This window comes from Rhinolophus sinicus, linkage group LG12 (assembly GCF_036562045.2).
Source record: "Rhinolophus sinicus isolate RSC01 linkage group LG12, ASM3656204v1, whole genome shotgun sequence".
NCBI lineage: Eukaryota > Metazoa > Chordata > Mammalia > Chiroptera > Rhinolophidae > Rhinolophus > Rhinolophus sinicus.
In genome coordinates, this window is record NC_133761.1 from 39,203,645 (window position 1) to 39,225,772 (window position 22,128).

Here is a 22,128-nt window from a genome sequence, read left to right on the forward strand (position 1 = left end):
TAGGCATCAGCCTTCTGTGTCCAGGAACTGACCACTCCCACCACATTCCTGAGCAGCCTGCAAGCACCCTCCAGGTGCAGGCAGAGATAATTGCCTCAGGGGGAGGAAACAGGTTAAGCATAAACCGAGCCATTCTGTTAAGGCTCAGAGTTAACTGCAACCATGGCTCCCCACACCCTGGCTGTGTTTTTCCCTAAAAACCAACACTGTTAACCATACTGTAAACTCTACACACACTATCAACTTCTCCAGCTCCACTCTTGGTTCTAACAGAGCTCAGCTTCTTCTCTGCTAGGGATGCCATAACATACAAACATAAAGCACCATTAGCTCAAGGTATTTGTTGTGATTGTAACTTCTGTCTAGTCCTCCTACCTTCACTTTTGGTGCTTTTTCGACTATCTTCCATCCTGCAGAGAGTGACGTTTTAAAATCATAAACCAGTTCACATCATTCCCATGCTTATACCCTTTTCTGGCAATATTTGGTAATTGGAGTAAAATCTAAACTTGTTACACTGCTTACATCTTTGACCTCATCCCCTCCATTCCTCTGTTGGTCCCTATGCTCCAGCCAGATTAAGCTTCCTAAATAATGCCATGACTATTCCCATCTCAAAATCCTCAATCATTCTGATGGAAACACTCTCCCTACTCCACCTTTAAGTCTTCCCTGAATGCAAGGTGCTCTTACAAGTCCACTCCCATTACTGTCCTATTATGTTCTGCAAGATGTCCTGTCTGGAGGGATATTGAAAATCAAGTGAAAAGGGAATAACACAATGTATAACTTGCAAAAAAAAAAAAAAAAAAATTGCAATAGTGAAGAAAAAGGACCAAAGCCAAATTAGGGGGCTGTTACATGCTTTGAACTTTGAACCAAGGAAGCAGATAGCCAGAAAGCATGATGATTTCTTCCTATAGTCTTTCAGGAGAATCCTAAGAGGGCCTTTCATTGTTTTCCACTGTTATTTATGAGGTAAAGCATGAGATGTCTATTAAGAGATTTCTCATATTCCCACTGTCTCATTTATATTTGATAAAATATTTTATTGATTCTGGCCAAAGGCTGTTGACATGTCTTAATTTTGCACAATAGTGTTAATTATCAAAACATTTTGGATCTTCATAATATTTTAAAGGGAATTCTATGGAGAAAATATCAGAAGGTATTAAGTAGATACTATTTTAAACTGGAATTTGATCACATTCTTTGCTTTTTCATTGACTTTATCTTTCTGTATTTGACATCACACCCCCATTTTTTCATTCACGAATCAACCTACATTAAGATAAATTCTTTAAAAATTTTCTATTAAAATTTCTCTATTCTTCACCAAGGAAAAATACGATAATTTTTAACTGTTGTTTTTAAAAGAACAGTCACTAATATTACTGCTTACTGTGATTGTAAAAAAAATACATATAAAAGTGTAAAGGATAATAAAAATTATACTAAACAATTATCATTCGTGATTTATGTACAAAGCATATGAGCCACAACCAAGGTCAACAGAAGAATAACCATTAAGCCTGTGAATTTAACCACAGCAAAGGACTACCATGTGAAATGCAATAAAACTTTGTCAAGTTTAGGGAAGGATCATAATAGACAGAGAAGAGTGAAGGAATGGCCAGAGATAATACTGAAAAATTCCAAGACTGTGCAATATATGCAGTTGGGCTGAACTGAGCTATCCATTCATAATAAGATATGTGGAGAATAAATGACATCTTTCAGTGAGTGTGAAAGGTCAGAGCATGGCAGAAACTAATCAGCCTTGTGTCTGGATGGACTAAACCCTGGGAAATACTCCCACTAAAATGGAGAACAAACCATAATATACAGGAGAGGAAAAGAACATTATAACTTGAAAGTATCTTGTTGCTCAGATGAGTCTGTGGTATAGCTAGGGAGCAATACTACTTTCAGGATGAATCTGGGATATAGCCTTGTGGCTTGCATTATAGTCATTCAAATAGCACATTATACTAATCCTTCTAATTGAAGATATTAACATTTAATAAAAATATATATTGGGTAAGTTGATAAATTTATTCCCTTATTACTATATGCATTTTGTGTATATCAGTAAAATATTTCACTTTCAGAAAATTTGATAAAGAAAAAGAAGGGAAGAAAAGAAGAAGAATGACACTTATGATTTCCCCCAATCTGAATTCTTATGTAGAACTCTTGCTTATGTAATCTGGGATTTTGATCTCGCATCGGTGAATTTTATTATAAATTATATACTCTCTAGAAAGGGTTTATATAGATGACGTATTATAGAATTGTACACTTGAAATCAATGTAATTTCACTAACCATTAAATTTTACACCCTAATAAATTTAATTTGAAAAAGGTTTTTATTAATTACATTGCCTCATTTTATAACCACATCATAAATTAGATATGATAGCATATTTAAAATTTTTTAATTTTTTTCTAAAGATAAATCATCTTTATTTTTTAATTCTATTTCAGTGAATCTTTTGGTTAGGTGAATAACATGTGAGTAATTTTTTCATAAATTTTTTTTTAGTAGTAAATTTTATGAACCATTGATTATTTGAGATTATGGGAGACATGACAACGTGGCCGGGTATAAAATTCTTCAGTTACATCTGTTTGCTTTTAAATACTCTAAAAAAGTTTAGAGTATTTTAATGTCATTATCTTCTGACATTAAATGTCATGGAAAAATTGGAAATTTGCTTTTTTTTTTCCTTTCTTTACATATGAGCTATTTTTTCCGTCCTGGATGCTTGCAAGAGTCTTCATTCTCAAAGGTTATTTTTCTTAGCAGGCTATACCGTGATGTTTATATCTTCACATTAATCACTTTTATTCATGGAAACCTAGTTTTTTGAAGAGTTACTTAAATCTTTTGCTTATAAAACTCAACATATGTATAACTCTATAGATAATTCATTTCTCAGGAAAATTAATGTATTTGAAATTTTGTATCACTTTATCTGTTATCAGAACAAGAGAGACTCAAATTAATGTCAGTGTTTTCTGCTTCTTATGCTTTTAATTCAATAAAACTTTATTTACTATCAATTTGGTGGCAGATACTGAGATAGTTGAAGGAAATAGAGAAATAATAAAACATGTTCCCTGTCCTTAGTAAATGTATAAATATTCTATATCATCACTCTTGGCAATCACAAAGACTAGTCCAAGCTGTAGAAAAGGACTTGAATTTGTCTTTGAAGAAAAGAAATCCAGTTCATATGCTGCCCAGGTAAAAATCCCATCAACAATCCTGTGGTATGCTTAACAATACCAAAATATATACATGAATCTATGTGCAGCAGTTTACATATATCTATGGAAACAGATGCTTTATGATAATAGCTTCTATGTTTACTGTGTGGCACACACTGTGCTAAACTAATTTTTAGATCATCACAATAACCCCATGAGTTATATTTTATCTCTCTTTTACAGATGAGGAAATGAAACTGAGTTGAATTCCAAGGTCAGACGATGCCTACTACAAATTAGACACTCAATCAAAATTTGCTGAATGAGAAAAGAAACTGGGACTGAAAGCCAGGACAATGTGAACACACAACCCTTGTCTTAACCCCTATACTAAACAATTCATCAAGGAGAAACCAACAAAAATTAACACAAATAAAAAACAGAACAATTCTGGAAAATGTTCAAAGATAAGAAGATTGGAATTAAACAAATCATGAACTATGATTCTGTTATCAAGATCAATTTTCTAATTTTTTTTCTTTTAAGTAGAACTTTAATTAGACATGTTATACAACAAAGTGATAAAATTTGATTAAGATATGGAAGTCCAAAATATGAACTTCTTTAAAATTTTGATATCCAATAACAAATAACAGAATTAATAAAGGCTAGATGAAGGTTTTAAATCAAAATTAGGTCTGTAAATTTACATTTAAATAGGAAAGGAATTTATGTTTTTAAAAAAGCATATTGTGGAAGAGTATCCACTATTTAGGCTGATGCATTTTATCTTAATTTATACATCAAAAAAAATGATAGTAGAAAAAATACATCTAAGTAGCCACTATATACAATGAGCCAAACACTATGATAGGTGACAGCTTTCATGACAACAACAGGAAAGGCTTTTTATGAAACTAGTTTATATAAAATAATTTCTTTCACTTTGAGGTATTAATTAAGTGTATTTCTCTTTAAACATATTTGAATAACAGATACATCTATAGTAAATATATAAAACATAAATGATATTTTTATGATAATAAATATAATAAATACTTATTGTGGTAAGTTTCAAAATAGACAATATAAGAAGAACAGCAATATCACTCATCATCCCATTGGACAACAACTGTCGACATTTTTATAATATCTTCATTCGTAAAACACCTAGAACATGGTGGTGAATTCTGGCCCGAGATCATTAGTAATTTAGCTGGCCAAAATGATTGCCACAATGACTGCTTTCCACAGAGAAAAAATATTTTGAAGTTTAATATATATGATTTGTTTTTAATCAGGTATTTTCTGAGTCTTCTCTGTAGCTTGAAATATAATAAGTAGTATTATGGAATATAACTTACAATGACTTTACAAAGTATAGGGAGTAAAAAAAAAATTTGTCAGAAGGAAAAAAGAAACCAGTACAACTGTTGTAATATAAAGATTGGTATTATTTTTTAACTGATGAATAGCAATAAATAAAAAAGAATATGCCACACATTTAGACCAATACAGAGATTCCCACACTTCTTACTTCACACAGTTCATTATATGAGCCTCTGAGGAGCTTCAGTGTAAAAACAAAGATCTAATTGTTTGCTTTGAAAACTGGTTACACAGTTTACCTAGTTTAATAATCTTGAACAACAAAGGAGAGATTTTTGGAGGAGGGTGGAGGTTGGAGGTTGGTTGATAATCCATTGCCCATTGCTTTAGGCATGGGAAAGAAGAGTCCTTTAGCAAAGCATTGTATTTTTGGCAGGAGTAGATTACTAAGTAGATAATTAATGGTAGCACAAAGGTAGGAGATCTTCCTTTCCTTCTTGGGCTTATTCTCACACTGAGGTTATAGCCCTGAGGAAGGTTTTTTGATTTAAAGACTATTCTATCAGAAACTGTTGGTCTTTCTGTTGTTTGTTGAGCTAGCCTATAAGGTTCAATCGGAGTCAAAACAGAAGATATCTTCTCCAAGGCATTAAACAGACATTAAAGGAACAAAGTCAGTCTGAAGAGTTTTCACAGGGTCTTCTTCAAAGATTTAATCTACAAAGGAGTTCTTTTTTTTCCCATGTAAGACATTTACTTACTGACTTTAGAAGTATTAATTTATATCTTTTTCCTTTTAGTAAAAGCTTAAAACTGATCACATTTGAGCATATAAATTAATATTAACAGTGTAGATAACCCTAAAGACTAAATCAAAAGTTTCATGGTAGGAGACAGTTTGTGATAGATTTGTGTTTTGACTCTTCCCACATACTGGATTTTTTAGATGCATTAATGAACACTATATAAACATATATAATAACAACGATGTGCAATGCTTTCCACCTTCAAATAAACTACGCATTATATATACATGCAAAAAAGTAAATTTCATTCTTAGATTATTTTAAATAACATTGTGTCATTTTAGTAAGTCATTTTTGTGTAGGGGTAACAGAAAACAACAGATACATGATTTATCAAAGCATTTTCTCCACTAATGTTATTGCCATAAATGCATAAAGCCAGATAGGAAATAGATTACATTAACACTAAAATATATGTTGATAAATATTTATCAATTTACTCAATAAAGTACTATTGTAATAATACAATAATGTTTATCTTGGTATGTTTTTATAGACAGTCATACCTATCATATGAATATAAACAACCTTCAGATCGTTTGAGCAACAATGTCTTGTATTTTGAATCATAGTATCAATAACTGTACAGAATAACTTTTTAAATGTCCCATCTTACTGCTTGTGTGTGTATGTTCACACATGCACATAGATCATGTGTCTTCATTTAAAAGCGGTGATTTCATAAAGTTTAATTACATATCCCTTTAGCTTTAAATTGTGAGTGGCTTCAAATCAAGTGTGTCTTCAAAATAGGGGCAGCTTCTGTTAAATTGTATGTTTCTCTACATGTTGCACAGTGGAGGAGTAGATGCTCAACTAGGGCGTCTTCTATTAAAGTGGCACAGGAAAGCTGTAGGAACAAGCACAATGCCCCTCAAGCCGCTTTGAAATGGATAAAACGCTGTTGTCTTGCCTTAGTCAAAACTCTCTGGAACCAACTTTAGTAATGCAAAACAAAGCCAAGAAGATTGATTTTTTTTCATGCTTTTTTTCATGTACATTTGTGGAAATATTCTATTTATGTTGATTTTTCAATACATTAAATATGAATTTAAATGATTTAAATGCAGAAAGTCTTTTGCGTTATATTTGCATTTCAGAACCATATGCACCACTAATTTCCAGCTATACAAAAGGGATTAAAATGGCTAAAAATTACACTTCCTTTGGATAGAAAAACAACCAAAAAAAAAAAAAAAAAAAAAAAACTAAGGATTTTTTTTGTTATCTCCAAAGATAAAAACTTTTCTCCAAAGATAAAAATTTATTTTATTTTAAAATAGAAACAATTATGATTTGATAATGTCCTAATAGTTGCTTTCTTGATTATGTAGGACGAATTTTTATGAGGATACATATTTGATCATGTATGTGTGAAATATTAAGCTGGCTTTTAAAAAATTGGTGAAAACAGAACTAAAGAATGGATCACCTGTAAAATGAAATTAACTCAGAGTGCCTGCTTTTTTAAGCACTTATTGATTGACATTATAAATCAGGGTAATATATATTGCTTAAACAAAATCTCTACAGGTGCAGGCTAAGTAAAATGGGTCATTATTTCTATATGGATTTCACAATGTTAAATAATATATTATATAATAATTATTATTAATATTGTTATAAAGTTGCTTCTGGGAGGGTGACAGAAGGTTGATTGTCTCAGCAGACCTCTCCTTTTAGGACATGGAATTTTAAAACATGTTACCATTTTGGGGGTGTGATACTTAGACAAGCAGGCCCAAATAAATTAAACATTACAGAAGGTCACTTGATGGAATGATCTTTTCATTTTTCGCTTGGAGTCCTTTTTTAGAATGGAAGCAAAACTAGACATTTATAGCTTTTTGCTCAATAGCCTTGAACAAAGTAACATCTTGGCCAAACATTTTCCTAACTTGTCTAGAAATAAAATTAACTCGCTGCACTGGCATTTCTTTTGACACACCGACCTCTGTAGTATTATGCTCTAGCCTTGAGAATGACCATACATTGGAGCAAACATAAGCACAACTTGTGGTAAAACACGGAGTATTCTTGTAACATCCCTATTTTCTAACTGTTAAGAAATGGATTGAAGACAAACACTACAGGTGAATTTAACTTAAATTCCATTTAAAATAATGATTTCAGTAATCTTGCCATGTGTCAGAGGTGTGCCTACATAACCATATAGAAGTGAACATTTGAAATGATCATCTTCTAATTTAGGTGAAAACTTCTAAAAGTAAGAGAAATCAGATTTTAAAGCTCAAATTTTCATTACGGCTTATCTCCACTAACTGAAAATAAGATAAAATGGGATTTTCAATTCTAGAGATTCTATTTCCTACATCAGCTCAGGTTGAGAATTCTGAGAGAATGTACATTTAATCAGTTGATTCTGTATTATTCAAAATACATATCTATGAGGGCCTGTCATGCGCGGAGGCCTTCTCGCCACGCCATCTTTCAGGCGGGGCGGCCTGCGGGGTCTCTGCTCCCGCTCCCCACACAAGAACGCAGGATATGGTGAGGCCAAAAAGGAACACCCACGGAGCCATAGGTAGGGGAGTCATACCACTATGGTCTCACTGGAGGCTGGGCCCACCGGACGCGTGACCTGCCGACCGCCTTTCCGCCAACCGACCAACCGACGACTCTCCTCCACTCTCTCGACTCCGTTCCTCTCTCTCGGCTCTCCTCTTCCACTCTCCTCGGCCCTCCTCTTCCGCTCTCTTCGGCTCTGCTCGGCTCCTCGGCAATCCTCGGCAATCCTTCATAGCCGCAGCAGTTATACCAGCGGCGAATCGGCTAACTGGCCACAGCCGACGGCCAATCAGCCACAGCCGACGGCCATTCACCACCAGAGCCAGCACCCTTCCACGTGAGGCCGAGAGCCTATAAACTACTTTCTGGGGCTCTGTCCCCACACTCCACCCCTACAGGGTCTCGCCTCACAATCTACACGACAAGCGTCTTCCGCGAGGGTCCCTGTGCCGTATTAGCCTACTGACACCTACGGACGAAAAGAAACGGTAGTCTTAGGAACCAACAATGGCAAATCCCTCCCATCTGGGAGGATACATGCTAGCTTTTTGTCCTGGGAAAGGAGTGTCGCTGCCACTGGCACCTTTCCCGGTTTGTGGTACCAGACCTTTATGGCAGTACTTGGGGTCCCTTGCATAGTTTCAACATGTAACAGAACAGGGGACCCCATAATAGGCCATAGTGAGAGCACATAGTTTCCTCGCAAAATCATCCCGGTATCGGGACCTTTGTATACTACAGTCACTTGCGGTGGCCACTCAGCCACCACCCCTGGCGTCACTTGCAAATCATGAGTCAAACCGGCCTCCCATGGGGCTATCAGACCCAACCACCGACAGTGGGGGCTTTTGACCTGCCAGGGCCAAGTCCATTGCTGCCGTTCCCCTGCTTTCAAGCATGTGGGTGCTGGCAGCAAAATGTTCCCATTTCTGCCATAGCTTGGCTTTAACAGTGTCTCCCTGGTGGTAACTTGTAATTGAATGGGAGCGGCCGTTCGATGCAGCAGAGCTTCTACTGGTGCGGGCCCTCCCTTCCGTGGTCTCTCATTCAGGACTCTCAAGACATCCCATAGATGAGAGGCCCAGTCACACATCATGGGAGGGTGTTTTGACACCCGGAGACCTTGCTTCAAAAAGCCATTATAACGTTCAATCATGCCAGCTGCTTGTGGATTGTACGGGGTGTGAAACAACCATTGCACGTCCATCCTGGCAGCCCAGCGCTGCACTTCTTGCCCTGTAAAATGGGTACCTCTGTCACTTTCAATGACTTGGGGGCGCCCATAGAGGGCGCACAGTCGTGTAAGGGTGACCACTGTATGCCGCTGATCCGCAGCCGGACAGGGCCAAGCAAACATCAACCCCGTAGCAGTGTCCACTGCTGTAAATGCATATATCGCATTGCGGGCCTTAGGCAGGGGTCCAATGTAATCCACTTGCCAGCGAGTGAGGGGCACCCTCCCTCACGTAATCTGCTGTGTCTCCCAGGGGAGCCTCCGCCTTTGGGGGCTGTCCTGGGCACAGACTGCACAGTCATAGCAGGCATTTGCTGTCTCCTGCCATTTCAAAGGCAGGCCCCAGTGTCTGCTCACCTGCCACATGGTTCAACTTCCAGCGTGCTGCAATTTCCTATGCAGCCAGTGGGCCACATCTGTGGCAGGAACCCACTCTAACCATCGTACCCGTGCTAGGGCGTCTGCTTCATCATTACCTGGGGACACTAAGGGGGAGTGACCTGTGACATGCATTAAGGTCACCTCCTTTTTCTGCCCTAGGTCCCAGAGGTCCTGCCACATGGCTTGACCCCACAGTGGACGGTATCCCACCAACCAATTTTGGTGTTTCCATGTAGGGAGCCACAACGTTAGGCCCTGGAACACCGCCCAACTGTCAGTGCAAATAACTAGGGGCCCAGGATCGTGGATGATTACCATCCACACAGCCCCTAATTCAGCCCACTGTCTACTCTGGCCCGTCCCAGTATCAAACCAAATGGTGTCTGTTTTGGGCTGCACACCAATAGCTGTCCAAACAGCTGCAGTCCCTTGGCTAGAACCATCGGTAAACCAGGCATCCTCAGGTACTGGGGACTGTCCTTCTTTGTAGGGCGAGGGTTCCAAGTCCTCCCCTCTAGGCAGAGTACTTGGCTCAGCCTGGGCTACAAGCTCCACAGGCCCCAGGACCTGTTGTAGCTCTGTGCTCAAAGGGCTTGAACTAAGTGTGCTACGTTGCTCCAAGTAGGCACCCCACTTGGCGAGGGTGGTGGTCTGTGCCACCCCCGTTTTGGGTTCCTTGGTCCATGTACGGACCCACCCCTGGACAGGATACGTTGTTCGAACCAACACGCGTGCCGTTCCTGTGATGGCTTCTGTGGCCACTAGGGCTACATACACAGCAGCCAGCTGTTTCTCTATTAGAGAGTAATGAACCTCCGCTCCTTTCCATAATTGGGACCAAAATCCCACTGGCAACTGGAGACGCTCCTGCCATTGCCAGAGGCCCCATCCATACCCCTCTTGGGTTACGTGAACATGAAGTTCAAATGGGCGGCCGAGGTCCACTACTTGCAGAGCCTGTGCCTGCTGCACTGCCCGTTTCGTGGCAACGAAGGCTTGCTCTATAGCCTCAATCCAATCCCATGAGGCCCCCTTTTCTATCATATTGTACAAGGGCCTTGCCATTTGTGCTAAATGGGGTACAAACGCCCGCCAATATCCTAGCAGACCCAAATACATCTGCAGTTGAGAGACCTTGGTCGGCCGGGGAAAGGCTTGTATCTTATCAATGATTGCCTCAGGTATAACCTTTGTCTTACCCGACCACACAACACCCAAAAACTTGACGGATAAGCCAGGGTCTTGGACCTTTTCCTCGTTCACCGCCCAGCCACGTGACTTCAGGTGGCGGAGAAGAGAGGGAGCTGCTTGCTATAAATCAGAAAGAGAATCTGAGGTTAACAGAATGTCATCAACATAATGAAACAAGGCCACAGAGGATGGGTGATCCCACTGTGCCAAATCCTTGGCCACAAGCCCGTGGCAGATAGTGGGGCTGTGCAAGTATCCTTGCAGAAGGACTTGAAAAGTCCACTGACGCCCATCCCACGTAAAAGCAAAGTGCTCTTGACACTCGGGTGCAATGTCAATGGAGAAAAAAGCATTGGCCAAGTCCACTACATAGTGATATGTCCCCAGGCGGACAGTTAGACGATCCATTAAATCATGAATTGAAGGCACTGCAGCGTGCAAGGGTGGCGTCACCTTATTTAACTCCCTATAGTCCACAGTCATTCGCCAGGTCCCATCTGGCTTCTTGACAGACCATACTGGGGAGTTAAAGGGACTGTGTGTTGGCCTCACTATATGTGTCTTTTCCAATTCCAATATTGTACGACCAATCTCCTCCTGTCCTCCTGGCAGGCGGTACTGTCGCACTGTAACCACGCGCCAGGGCTGTGGCAACAGTTGAGGAGGGTGGTGAGCATGCCCGCGTGTCACCGCTTTCACCACCCGGATCTGGAGACGGAACTCTCCTACCGACGTCTGTAAGCTGAGGCCATGTAGCACGTCCACCCCTAGACTATATTCCGGAACGGGGGAGATATAAACATTGTAGGTACGAGGAGGAAGCCTTCCTATACCCAGTGGTAAGGAAACGGCTTTCACAGTCACAGTTTTTCCCCCATAGCCATCAATGCAGACTGCTGGTCCAGGGAACAGTTCTGGGTTCCCATAAACGAGACTGCAGTCGGCACTAGTGTCAACTAGAGCCAAAACCCTCTGTACATTCGAAAGGGACCAATGTATCGACAGTTCCACGTGGGGCCTCCGGTCCCTGCTCATCCCCTCTGACCAGGTACCTTGGCCCCACCCCTAATCAAGCTGCAAGGGTCAGCCTCAAGCGACTGCATGAAGTCCTGGACGGACACAGGTCGCGCTTTCCCAGACTCCTCCTTTATGTTTCTCCGGAATTGTTGTTCCAGACGCAACTGTTTCCAAAGTTCAAGCAGGAGTGCATTGGGTTGTTGGACTATTTTCTTCCTATCGACCCCTGCTGCCACGAGATCACGCCACATCTGTGCGTGTGTTACTCTCTGAGGCCCGCGACCTCGCCCCTTTACCTTTGGTTTGGGCTTCCAGGTCTCAACTGTGCGGACCTCCTGTCTTAACTTCCTTCGCCTCTGGCTTTCAACATCCCCTAGGGTGGCCATGGTAGTTGTAACTTCATGGATCCGCCGCCCTACATACGGTGTAAGAATAGCAACCAAGGATCCAAAAGCACTCGCAGGTACAGTATCCAAAACCAGATCTCTCATGCTGGCAGTAAAAAGCTCGTCATCTGGGCCCTGCATGTTGAGGTTAAAAATTGCATGTCTCATACCCACTTCACGGATTATTTGCGTAAGTTCTGTATATGACTGCCATTGACTCAGTGTCTGGCAGCTCGCCAGCCTGTTCCCATACTGTGCATTGTGCGTACTGCAGCAGTGAGCCACTGCATTAGAGAATGGTTGTCCTGGTTGTTGGCCAACCTATGGCAGTTTTGCAACCTTTGTCGCAGGGACGGATGCACTGTCACAAAGGCTAGCTTTTCCATCTCGCCTGGGGAGCAGAGAATGCTGTCTGCTCCCTCATCCCATAAACGTAATAGCCAAGCTGAGACTGGCTCTCCAGGGCGCTGTCTGTACTGCCTCCCTAGCTCCTGCAACTCAGTGGGAGTGTATGGGGTGTAGGTTGTGAACTCAGTCACAGCTGGGTTGCCGGCAGCAATGCCCCCAGGGCCCAAAGGTTGCTCACATTTTACCCTTTGCTTTAAGATTGGCCGGGCTTGGGGGTTGGGAGCTACATTGTCTCCACTTGCTTCCTCCACCTCTGCCTCAGAGTCTCCACCTTGGGGCCCCTGTTCTAACAGGCGGACCCAGGCTTCCAGTGCTTCCAACCGGGACACCTGGTTCGGCACCCAGGCCACTTCATTATGCGAATTTTCCGAGTTGAGACTAAAGGCAGTGAGGAACATCCAGCCCACGCGGCCGGCTGTAGCCTTCTCCTCCTCCGGCAACCGCTCAGCCAGAGCCTGCAGGGCCCTCTCCACACTGGCTGGAGAGCCGTCCATGTCCTCCCACCCCTCCTTGGGGGTCCAACTCCTGAGAACAGTGGCCACCGAACACCATATACTGTGTGGGGGCCATACATCCTCCTGCCCAGAGTCAGACGCCATTCCTACCTGGTCGGAATCTTGCTCACCGTGCCAGGTGTCTGAGTGGGTGGAGGCCTCGGTGTAAGATGTCCACCACCCTCGGAGCTTAAGGCCACAGCAGATCACCAAAATGAAGGCAATGCCGTCCATGGCCAAGAGGGAGGTGTGCCATCTGGAGGCTCGAGTCTCCCAGGCAGATCGTGCCTCCCGCTCCCGGCGTAGCTCCTCGCGGGCCTCCCGAAGCTGAACTTTTGTACGCATAAACTGCTTGCCATCCGTCGGTGAGTTTCGGCCGGTACCATACCCTGCTTGCTGCGCCATTTGTCGTGCGCGGAGGCCTTCTCGCCGTGCCATCTTTCAGGCGGGGCGGCCTGCGGGGTCTCTGCTCCCGCTCCCCACACAAGAACGCAGGATATGGTGAGGCCGAAAAGGAACACCCACGGAGCCATAGGTAGGGGAGTCATACCACTATGGTCTCACTGGAGGCTGGGCCCACCGGACGCGTGACCTGCCATCCGCCTTTCCGCCAACCGACCGACCGACGACTCTCCTCCACTCTCTCGACTCTGTTCCTCTCTCGGCTCTCCTCTTCCGCTCTGCTCGGCTCTGCTTGGCTCCTCGGCAATCCTCAGCAATCCTTCGTAGCCGCAGCAGTTATACCAGCGGCCAATCGGCTAACTGGCCACAGCCGACAGCCAATCAGCCACAGTCGCTGGCCATTCACCACCCGAGCCAGCACCCTTCCACGTGAGGCCGAGAGCCTGTAAACTACTTTCTGGGGCTCTGTCCCCACAGGGCCCCTCACATGCCATTATATTTTTTGTTAAATTTATCAACACATTACAACTTAATAAATGTAGCTTGTAAAAATGATTTGTATATTATTTAAAATATGGTCATTGGACTGATTGGCTGGCTGTTCTAGAGTAAATATACCTAAATAAATTATACACCAAAATGGTCATGTATAAAATGGGGGTGTGTGGGTAGAAGAAGTAAAATCAGCTGGGCGCACAGAGCTTAGCTGAATATCTGTTACCTACTAGTTAGTCTTTAATGAATATCTTTTTCTAATAAATAGCAGTAGAAAAGTTTCCATTTTTAGGACATGTAAGACTGTGCTATATGTATAATGCTCTATATATGCATTAAATTGCAAAGCTTTCCTCATTCAATTTCCACTATTTTTGAATACTGCAAATGATTAAAATGTTAATGAATCCACATACATTCCAGTTTTGTAATAAGCATTTCTTTCTACAAAAAAGAAATGCTCTTTAATTTCAATGTGATTGTGAATTTGTAAAATGAGAATGTAATAGCATTTTACTTAAACTTATAGTATCTTCTGCTCATATTGTGTTTCAGAATAGTTCTTTCATAATTAAAGTGTCAAAAAACACACATTTGTAACAAGAATGATGAAATCCATTCTGAATAATCCTTCAGCAAATAATAACCTGCATTTCTTACTCTCAAGCAGAATCATTTAATACCTTTCATTCATTTGGTTCTTCCTTTTTTTCTTTTTCTTGTTTCTCTTAGAAAACAACTTCTTATAAAAGCTTAACAACTATTTTATGGGCTTTCTTTAGCTGGAATGTTATATGGTTATGAATGTTTCCATAAATATGCAAGATACTCTTCCCTGAATCCCCACTGGATGCCTCCCAAAAACTAGAGCATTTCCAAAACAAGACAAACAAAGAATGCTACAAAATAATCATAACTTTCCATTTTCCCCAAACAATGTCCATCTATTTTTCTATTTTATCAATGAACACAAATTGTACTGCATGGAGGATTCCCTTTCATGTAGAGATGAAGTCAGGTTGACATTTAGGTGTCACAGCATGTTATGTTTCTAAAATATTGAAGGAGTAGATTAGATTGTTCAGGTGGATTTTCTCCATGTAAGATCTTGTTTTTACTGTTGCCTTTAAAACAAATGACATTCATTTTATGTTTATGACTTTCAAAAAATTAAATTAAAATATAATATTTATGTTATGTATTTGTATGTATACCTGCTAGGAATTGTAATAAAATACAAATATGAATAAGCTAGTAATATCCAAGTAAATCACTTAGTTTACATAACCAAGATCAGTGTTCTGGTTGGTTTAATGTTTTCATACAACATATGTTTGAAACTTAGCTTTTGGAGAATTATTAACTTAGGCACTCTGACAGGATGAGAAACATATTTATGCAGTCCATTCATTCTGAGTTTTCATATCTCTCTCCTTTGAATGAAGTTTACTACAATATTCAGACTATGAAAGGCACAGAACCACAAATTGCTTGATAGTGTATCTTAAGATTTTACCTAACACAGGTCAAGCATAATTGTAAGAGGGAAAAGAAAATCTTGTTAAATAATTTAATTCTTTTAAAAACACTTGTACCATCCACTGCAGCTGCAGAACCATAATGCTTTCATTAAGGATCACATCTGGGCTGAATTAAAACAGGAGCCTTTCCCAGCCCTGAAGTGCTTGTTAGGTTGAAAGTTTTTCTCATTGCTGCTGAAGCTTTTTCAAAAATCGAGGGCTAAGACAGAGAACAGACCTTGTCACGAGCTGGAACCAGGCTTTAAGTACATTCCTGCTATGTTATTCACCATCTGGCTCTAATTTGGAGGTACATCTCCCTTGTGTTCACTTTATTAACTTACATATGACTAGCTCTTTTGTTTAATATGGAAATAAAGAAAATAGGGTTTGTTGAAGAATAGTGCCAAAGACTGAGACTTACTTTTCCACACATTTGCTTTTTTGTTGCTATGTTTGCTCTTTAAAGTAATGTCTTCATATTTGAACCACTGGCATAACAAAGCGTTCGCTATTATAGGGAATTCATAATAGATGTTTTCTTCTCCATTTTATGGAAAGGAAGAAAAACACCCATACAGCTATTAATGCATTATATTTTTTTCATGTTTACCATCAATTTTATCTTAGAACTGCAAAGAAAAGAAGTCTATCAGTGTTATCCATAGAATAGTGCTATAAAAGTAAAATAACTTAAGTTTTGGAAAAATTATTTCAACAATACACATATTGAATAGAATGTCAGCTAAATGTTGAGATGCCATGACATTAAATAAAGGATAGAGCTATATTCAAAACTTTCAAGAAATCCTAAGGTGTGTGTGGGGAGCCATGGTTATAGCTAACTCTGAGCCTTAACAGAATGGCTTGGTTTATGCTTAACCTATTTCCTCCCCCTGAGGCAATTATCTCTGCCTGCACCTGGAGAGTGCTTGCAGGCTGCTCAGGAATGTGGTGGGAGTGGCCAGTTCCCGGACCCAGAAGGCTGATGGCTATTCAAGGCAATTGATAAGGATAATTGCCTTTGGGAGTTTTAGTTATTTTGTAGTTTCTGTGTTTAAAGTTAAAGATTTACTGTTGAGGAGGTAATGCATTTTTTGTTAAACTGCACGTCCACAGAATGTATAAATTCTGGGGACAGAATAAACTCAGTGGCTTCAGCATCACTGGAGTCTGATCGATCACATCATCAAATTGTGTGAGTGTCTTTTTTCATTCCCACTCCCCTTGTCAGGAACCGTTCGACTCGTGGCGGCTGGCTTGCCACAGGTGTGTTAGGATGAAATAAGCCACCAACCAAAGAGAAAAAGAGTTTTAAAAAATTTTATTGAGAATGTTTTTCTGATGACTGGAAAATGTTAATGTTTTAGATTATTAGTATACAATAATTTATCATTTTGTACAGCACACACACTTGTATTAAAATCCCAAATATTGGGACAAAAAGAAAATACAAATTCTGTGAAACTCAACATATCAAAAGGGAAACAGGTGAACAAATAATTATAATGCAATGTGATATGTACTGAAATACAGGTAAATGTACAGTGGTAGTAATGATTAACTCTGCCTGAGGAGGTTATTTTTGAGTTGGTCTTTGAAGGATGAATAGAAGTTCACCAGACCTTATAATAGTCACAGATTTTAGCAAATTTTTAGCATTTACTTATTACCTGAAACTACAAATTGATATCCTTTTGGGATAAAGAATTCACCTCACTATTACATTAATTTATTTTCCACCCTTTTTATTGATTCCAAAACCAACATTATCCTGACAGATTTTTTTCCTAAGTGCCTTAGCAGTATTGTAAATTATAAATGTGTTTTTCCTCCTTTTCCAGATGTAGAGCTTATTTTTAGCACATATAACAGTAAAAAAAAGTAGAGTCAAATTGACCTAAGTGATATGTGAGAATGACAATTCAATTAGTCACTCTGAACCTTAATTTCCTCATTCAAAAAGATGGGACTAATACCTACCTCATGGAATGGTGATGATAAAATGAGATGATTTATTTTGTGAACTAGGACAATAGTTAGCTCCTAGTAAACTAACATTCAATAAATGGTAATTCTCTCCCCAGCTTTTATCTCCATAGAGGATGAACAAGTCTTGGCTGAAATTAGTTCTCTTTTCCAGTTTACTAATACTACATTTCAGGGTATAATAAAATGTGTATATGGTGGCCATTAATGTTCACATACTTGAACAAATGAGTGAAAACTATTTGACAATTACCTTGGAATAAAGTAAGTTAATGGAAAAAAAAAAACCAAAAAATAAAACCTCCTGTAATTTCACTACTTACGTATTTACAATTAATTTCTGGGTGCACAAAATGATTAGTGCATAACCTGATATATTTCTCTCAGTGAAAAATTTTATGAGCTTCCCTAAGAGCAAGGGTTACTTCTTCCATTGCTTTGCCAGACACCCTCTTAGTACCTAGTAAAATACTCCATCCAAGCCTAGGTGTTCAATAGGTGTTTGTTGCTTAGACAAACTCAGATTTAGGATTTCCCAGAGTGTTGGCAGAGTTTTGTCCAGTAGAAAAGATACATACCAAAACTTCTAAGTCAAGTCAAATTGCTTGTGTCTATATGTGGGAACATTATGGTTTGTAAAATGTTAAACCAGCAAACAAAATGTTTCAAAAGTAAAGCAAATTAAATGCTATAGCATCATTTAGTATATCTATGAAAGATATGATCAGCCTCCTAGTCACATGAAATATAAACATTTAAGAGACTAAATGTTAGAAACCAGGTTCCTTCTTTCTCATTCACTGTTCTTCAGGTGTACTTCTTTATTAAACTGTAAAGGTAAAAGGACCTGTTTTACTTAACAAAGCCAGGTACTGTTTTGAAAATTCTTTTTCAGTTTATAGCTCATGTTAATGTAAATGTCAAAGTAACGACTACATCATTGTGATGAAATGGATAAAAGACTCGTGGTCAGATGAATTTCTCTTTCCATTAAGATTTACCCTTCATGTTGTCCATTAAGTATTGTCAGCTCAGCTTCTTGCTTCATTGACAGTGGCCAGCTGATGGATCCTTATGTGTTGTGTAGCACAAGATAGGAAAATATTTCTATTTCTATGTGCCTTTAAAAATCTTCTTATGGAAAACAAAATTTGACTGTATTTCTAGGCAACATTGTTTTACATATGAATTGTGAGATGTCTCATGTATGAATCATAATTTTTATGCTATGTATGTGTGTGCACCAACAATAGCATTTTAATTTTTCTAACCTTTCAACTTGTATTCACAGTAATCTTTATTCAACCTTACCTTATATGAAGTGTTGGTTTATAAGACTGGATAAATTTCATAGACTAATAAACCAAGGCTTAGAAAACACATTTTAAGGTGGTTCAAAATATGTATTCAATGCACTAATTAATGAGTGAGTGAATTAATAATCAATTGTAAAAAAATTTAAGTCAAAGGCAATGTGTTTATACTTTTGATTTTCTTCCTGGGGCCTGAAGGCAGTACTGAGTACATAAGTGTTCAATATTCAGTTTCATGAACAAAAAGTATAGTTTGGAAATTGGATCCAAGATGGCAGAGTAGATAAATATTGTGCATTCTTCCTTCCATAAACACATTAAGATTACAACTAAATTATAGAACAATCAACTTGGAGAACCACCTGAAGTCTGGCTGAATGGAAGTTTTATAACTAAGGATATAAAGAGTAAGCCACATTGAGACTGGTAGGAGATGCGAAACTGGCTGGCCCAAACCCTCCATGAGGTGGTTAAGAATCAGGAGGGCTATCTAGGCCACAGAGTTTCCCTACCCCAGAGGAGCAAGAGACCCTAGTCCCATACCAAGCTTTCCAGCCTGGGATACTGGTGCCGGGAAGAGGACCTCCACAACATCTGGTTGTGAAAAACAGTGGGGATTCCAACCATTCGAATGGGACAGAAGGTTGAGGGAAATGCAGACATCCTCTTAAACGGTCTGTGCACAGACACGCTCACTCCCAGAGACTCACCATGGGTTCTGGTGGGGGGACCGTGACTCTGGGGGTGTCAGAGGCATATGGGGGGTAGACTGAGGTGTGTGGCTTTAGTGCAATGCTGGAGGACAGTCTCCATTTTCTCTGTGTCGGGTCCTGCTCCCATGGAGCAAGCAGGAGGGTGCCATTTTCCTGTGTTGAGCCCTCCCTCAATGCCTATGGCCAAATAGGAATCTGAATTGCTCTGGTGAGTTCCACTGGGATCCCTCCCCATCCAAATCCTCCAATGATAGAGGCATTCTATCCCAAGCAACCAGCCCTGCTCGCCTTGCTCTCTTTCTTGGAAAACTATCAGAATTTTTGGGCCCCAGCTGGGTGGTGACTGGCTTCTGTGTGACATGAGACTTTTGCTGAGTAGCTCCAGGCTCAGCACTGGCACCAAACCAAAGTCTACATTAAACTGGTGACCACAACTCTTCCCACTCTAGTGACTCTCTGATACCCCACCTCTCCAAACTTGTGTACCTCATGAGCTTTATCAGTGGCTAACCCTTAAGGGAGCTGGCAGGTGGCAGCAGGCCTCAGGGTGTACTGGCTTTTTATGGAGCTACCTCGGGCCTGGTACTGGTGACATCTGTCCTCGGTTAGCAGGGTGGCCTCTTCCATGTCTCCCCAACTTTAGCACAGGCAATGAACAACTGCAGATCATATTGTAGCTCCTACCAGGTAGTCCCTGGCTGGTCACAGGAAGTAAATGACCTGGGCCTGCAACAGAGTCCTTCCCAAGAGGCCCCAGAACCAACATACTTGGAGGTTGGCTTCAGACCACAGCAGAGCACTATCCAATTAGCCCCACAAGAGGCACACACAAAGGGCAGTCTTAACAGGCACCAGAGTTCACTGGGGCAAATCCCACTGTGTAGGGTAAGCCCTCCCCCAGCAGGAGCCCGTAAGCTGTGCACATGGCCAAACCCCACATCCAATCAGCCTCAGGGCTAATGTCACCCACTGACATGCCAATAGCAATCAAGGCTCAACTATAACAGGAGAGCACACACAACCCACACAAGGCACATTCTTGGAATATCTGGAGCAGGTGACCAGGGAGACTATGCCAGTGCCCCACAGGGCACCCACTACATAAGGCCACTCAGCCAAGACTGGGAGACATAGCAGATCTACTTAATACATAGAAACAAACACAAAGAGTCAGCCAAAATAAGGAAACAAAGAAATACATCCCAAATGAAAGAACAGGAGAGAACTCTAGAAATGGAGGCAAGCAACCTACCAAAGGCGAAGTTTAAAGCACTGTTTATAAGGATGCTCAAGGAACTTAGTGAGAACTTCAACAGAGAGGTAGCAAGTATAAAAAAATGACATAGAAACCACAAAAAGGAAGCAGTCAGAAGTGAAGAATACAACAACTGAAATGAAGAATGCACTAGAAAGAATCACCAGCAGACTAGATGAAGTAGAGGATCGAATCAGTGACTTGGAAGACAAGGTTACAGAAAACACCCAATAGGAGCAGGCAAAAAAAAAAAAAAAAAAAAATCCAAAAACAATGAGGACAGTTTCAGAGACCGCTGAGACAACATCAAGCATAACAACACTTGCATTATAGGGTACCAGAAGGAGACAAGAGAAAGCAAGGGATTGAGAACCTATTAGAAGAAATAATGAAGAAAAACTTTTCTAACCTGGCAAAGGAAATTGACATACAAATCCAGGAAGCACAGAGATGAAACAAAAGAGCCCCACACAAGACACATTATAATTAAAATGTCAAAGGCTAAAGACAAAGAGAGAATCCTAAAAGCAACAAGAGAAAGGCAACTAATAACTTATAATGGAGCCCCCATAAGATTGTCAGCTGATTTCTCAAGTGAAAATTTGCAGGCCGGAAGGGATTGTCACAAAATATTCAGTGTGATGAAAAGCAAGGCTATGCTACCCAGCAAGGTAGTCATTTAAAATGGAAGGAAAGATAAAGAGCTTCCCAGAACAAGAAAAAGCTGATGGAGTTCATCACCACCAAACCAGTATTACAAGGAATGTTAAAGGGACATCTTTAAAGATGAAAAAAATAATAATAAAATTATGAATAATAAAATGGCAATACCTATACATCTATCAACAATTACTTTCAATGTAATCGGATTAAATGCTCCACCAATCAAAAGACTTAGGAGGGCTGAATGGAGAAGAAAACAAAACACTTACATATGCTGCCTACAAGAGACTCCAGATTGAAAGACACACACAGACTGAAAATAAAGGGATGGAAAAAGTTATTTCATGAAAATGGAAATAAATTAAAAAAACAGAAAAACACTGGGGTACAATACTATATAACAAAATAGACTTTAAAACAAAAGCTATAACAAGAGACAAAGAAGGATCCAGTAATCCCACTTCTGGGAATTTATCCAAAGAAACACAAAAAATGCTATTTTGAGGGGATGAATGCAACCATATGTTCGTTGCAGCATTGTTTATAATGACCAAGATGTGGAGGCAGCCTGGGAGTCCATCGAAGGAAGAATGGATAAAGAAGAGATGGTTCATATATACAATGGAATATTGCTTGAGCATTGAAAGGAATGGGTTCTTGACATCTGCAGAAGCATGGATGGACCTGGAGGGCATTGTGCTGAGTAGAGTGTATCAGATAGAGAAAGACAGATGCGATGTGATTTTGTTTGTATATGAACTCTAAAGAACAAAACAAACAAACGAAAAA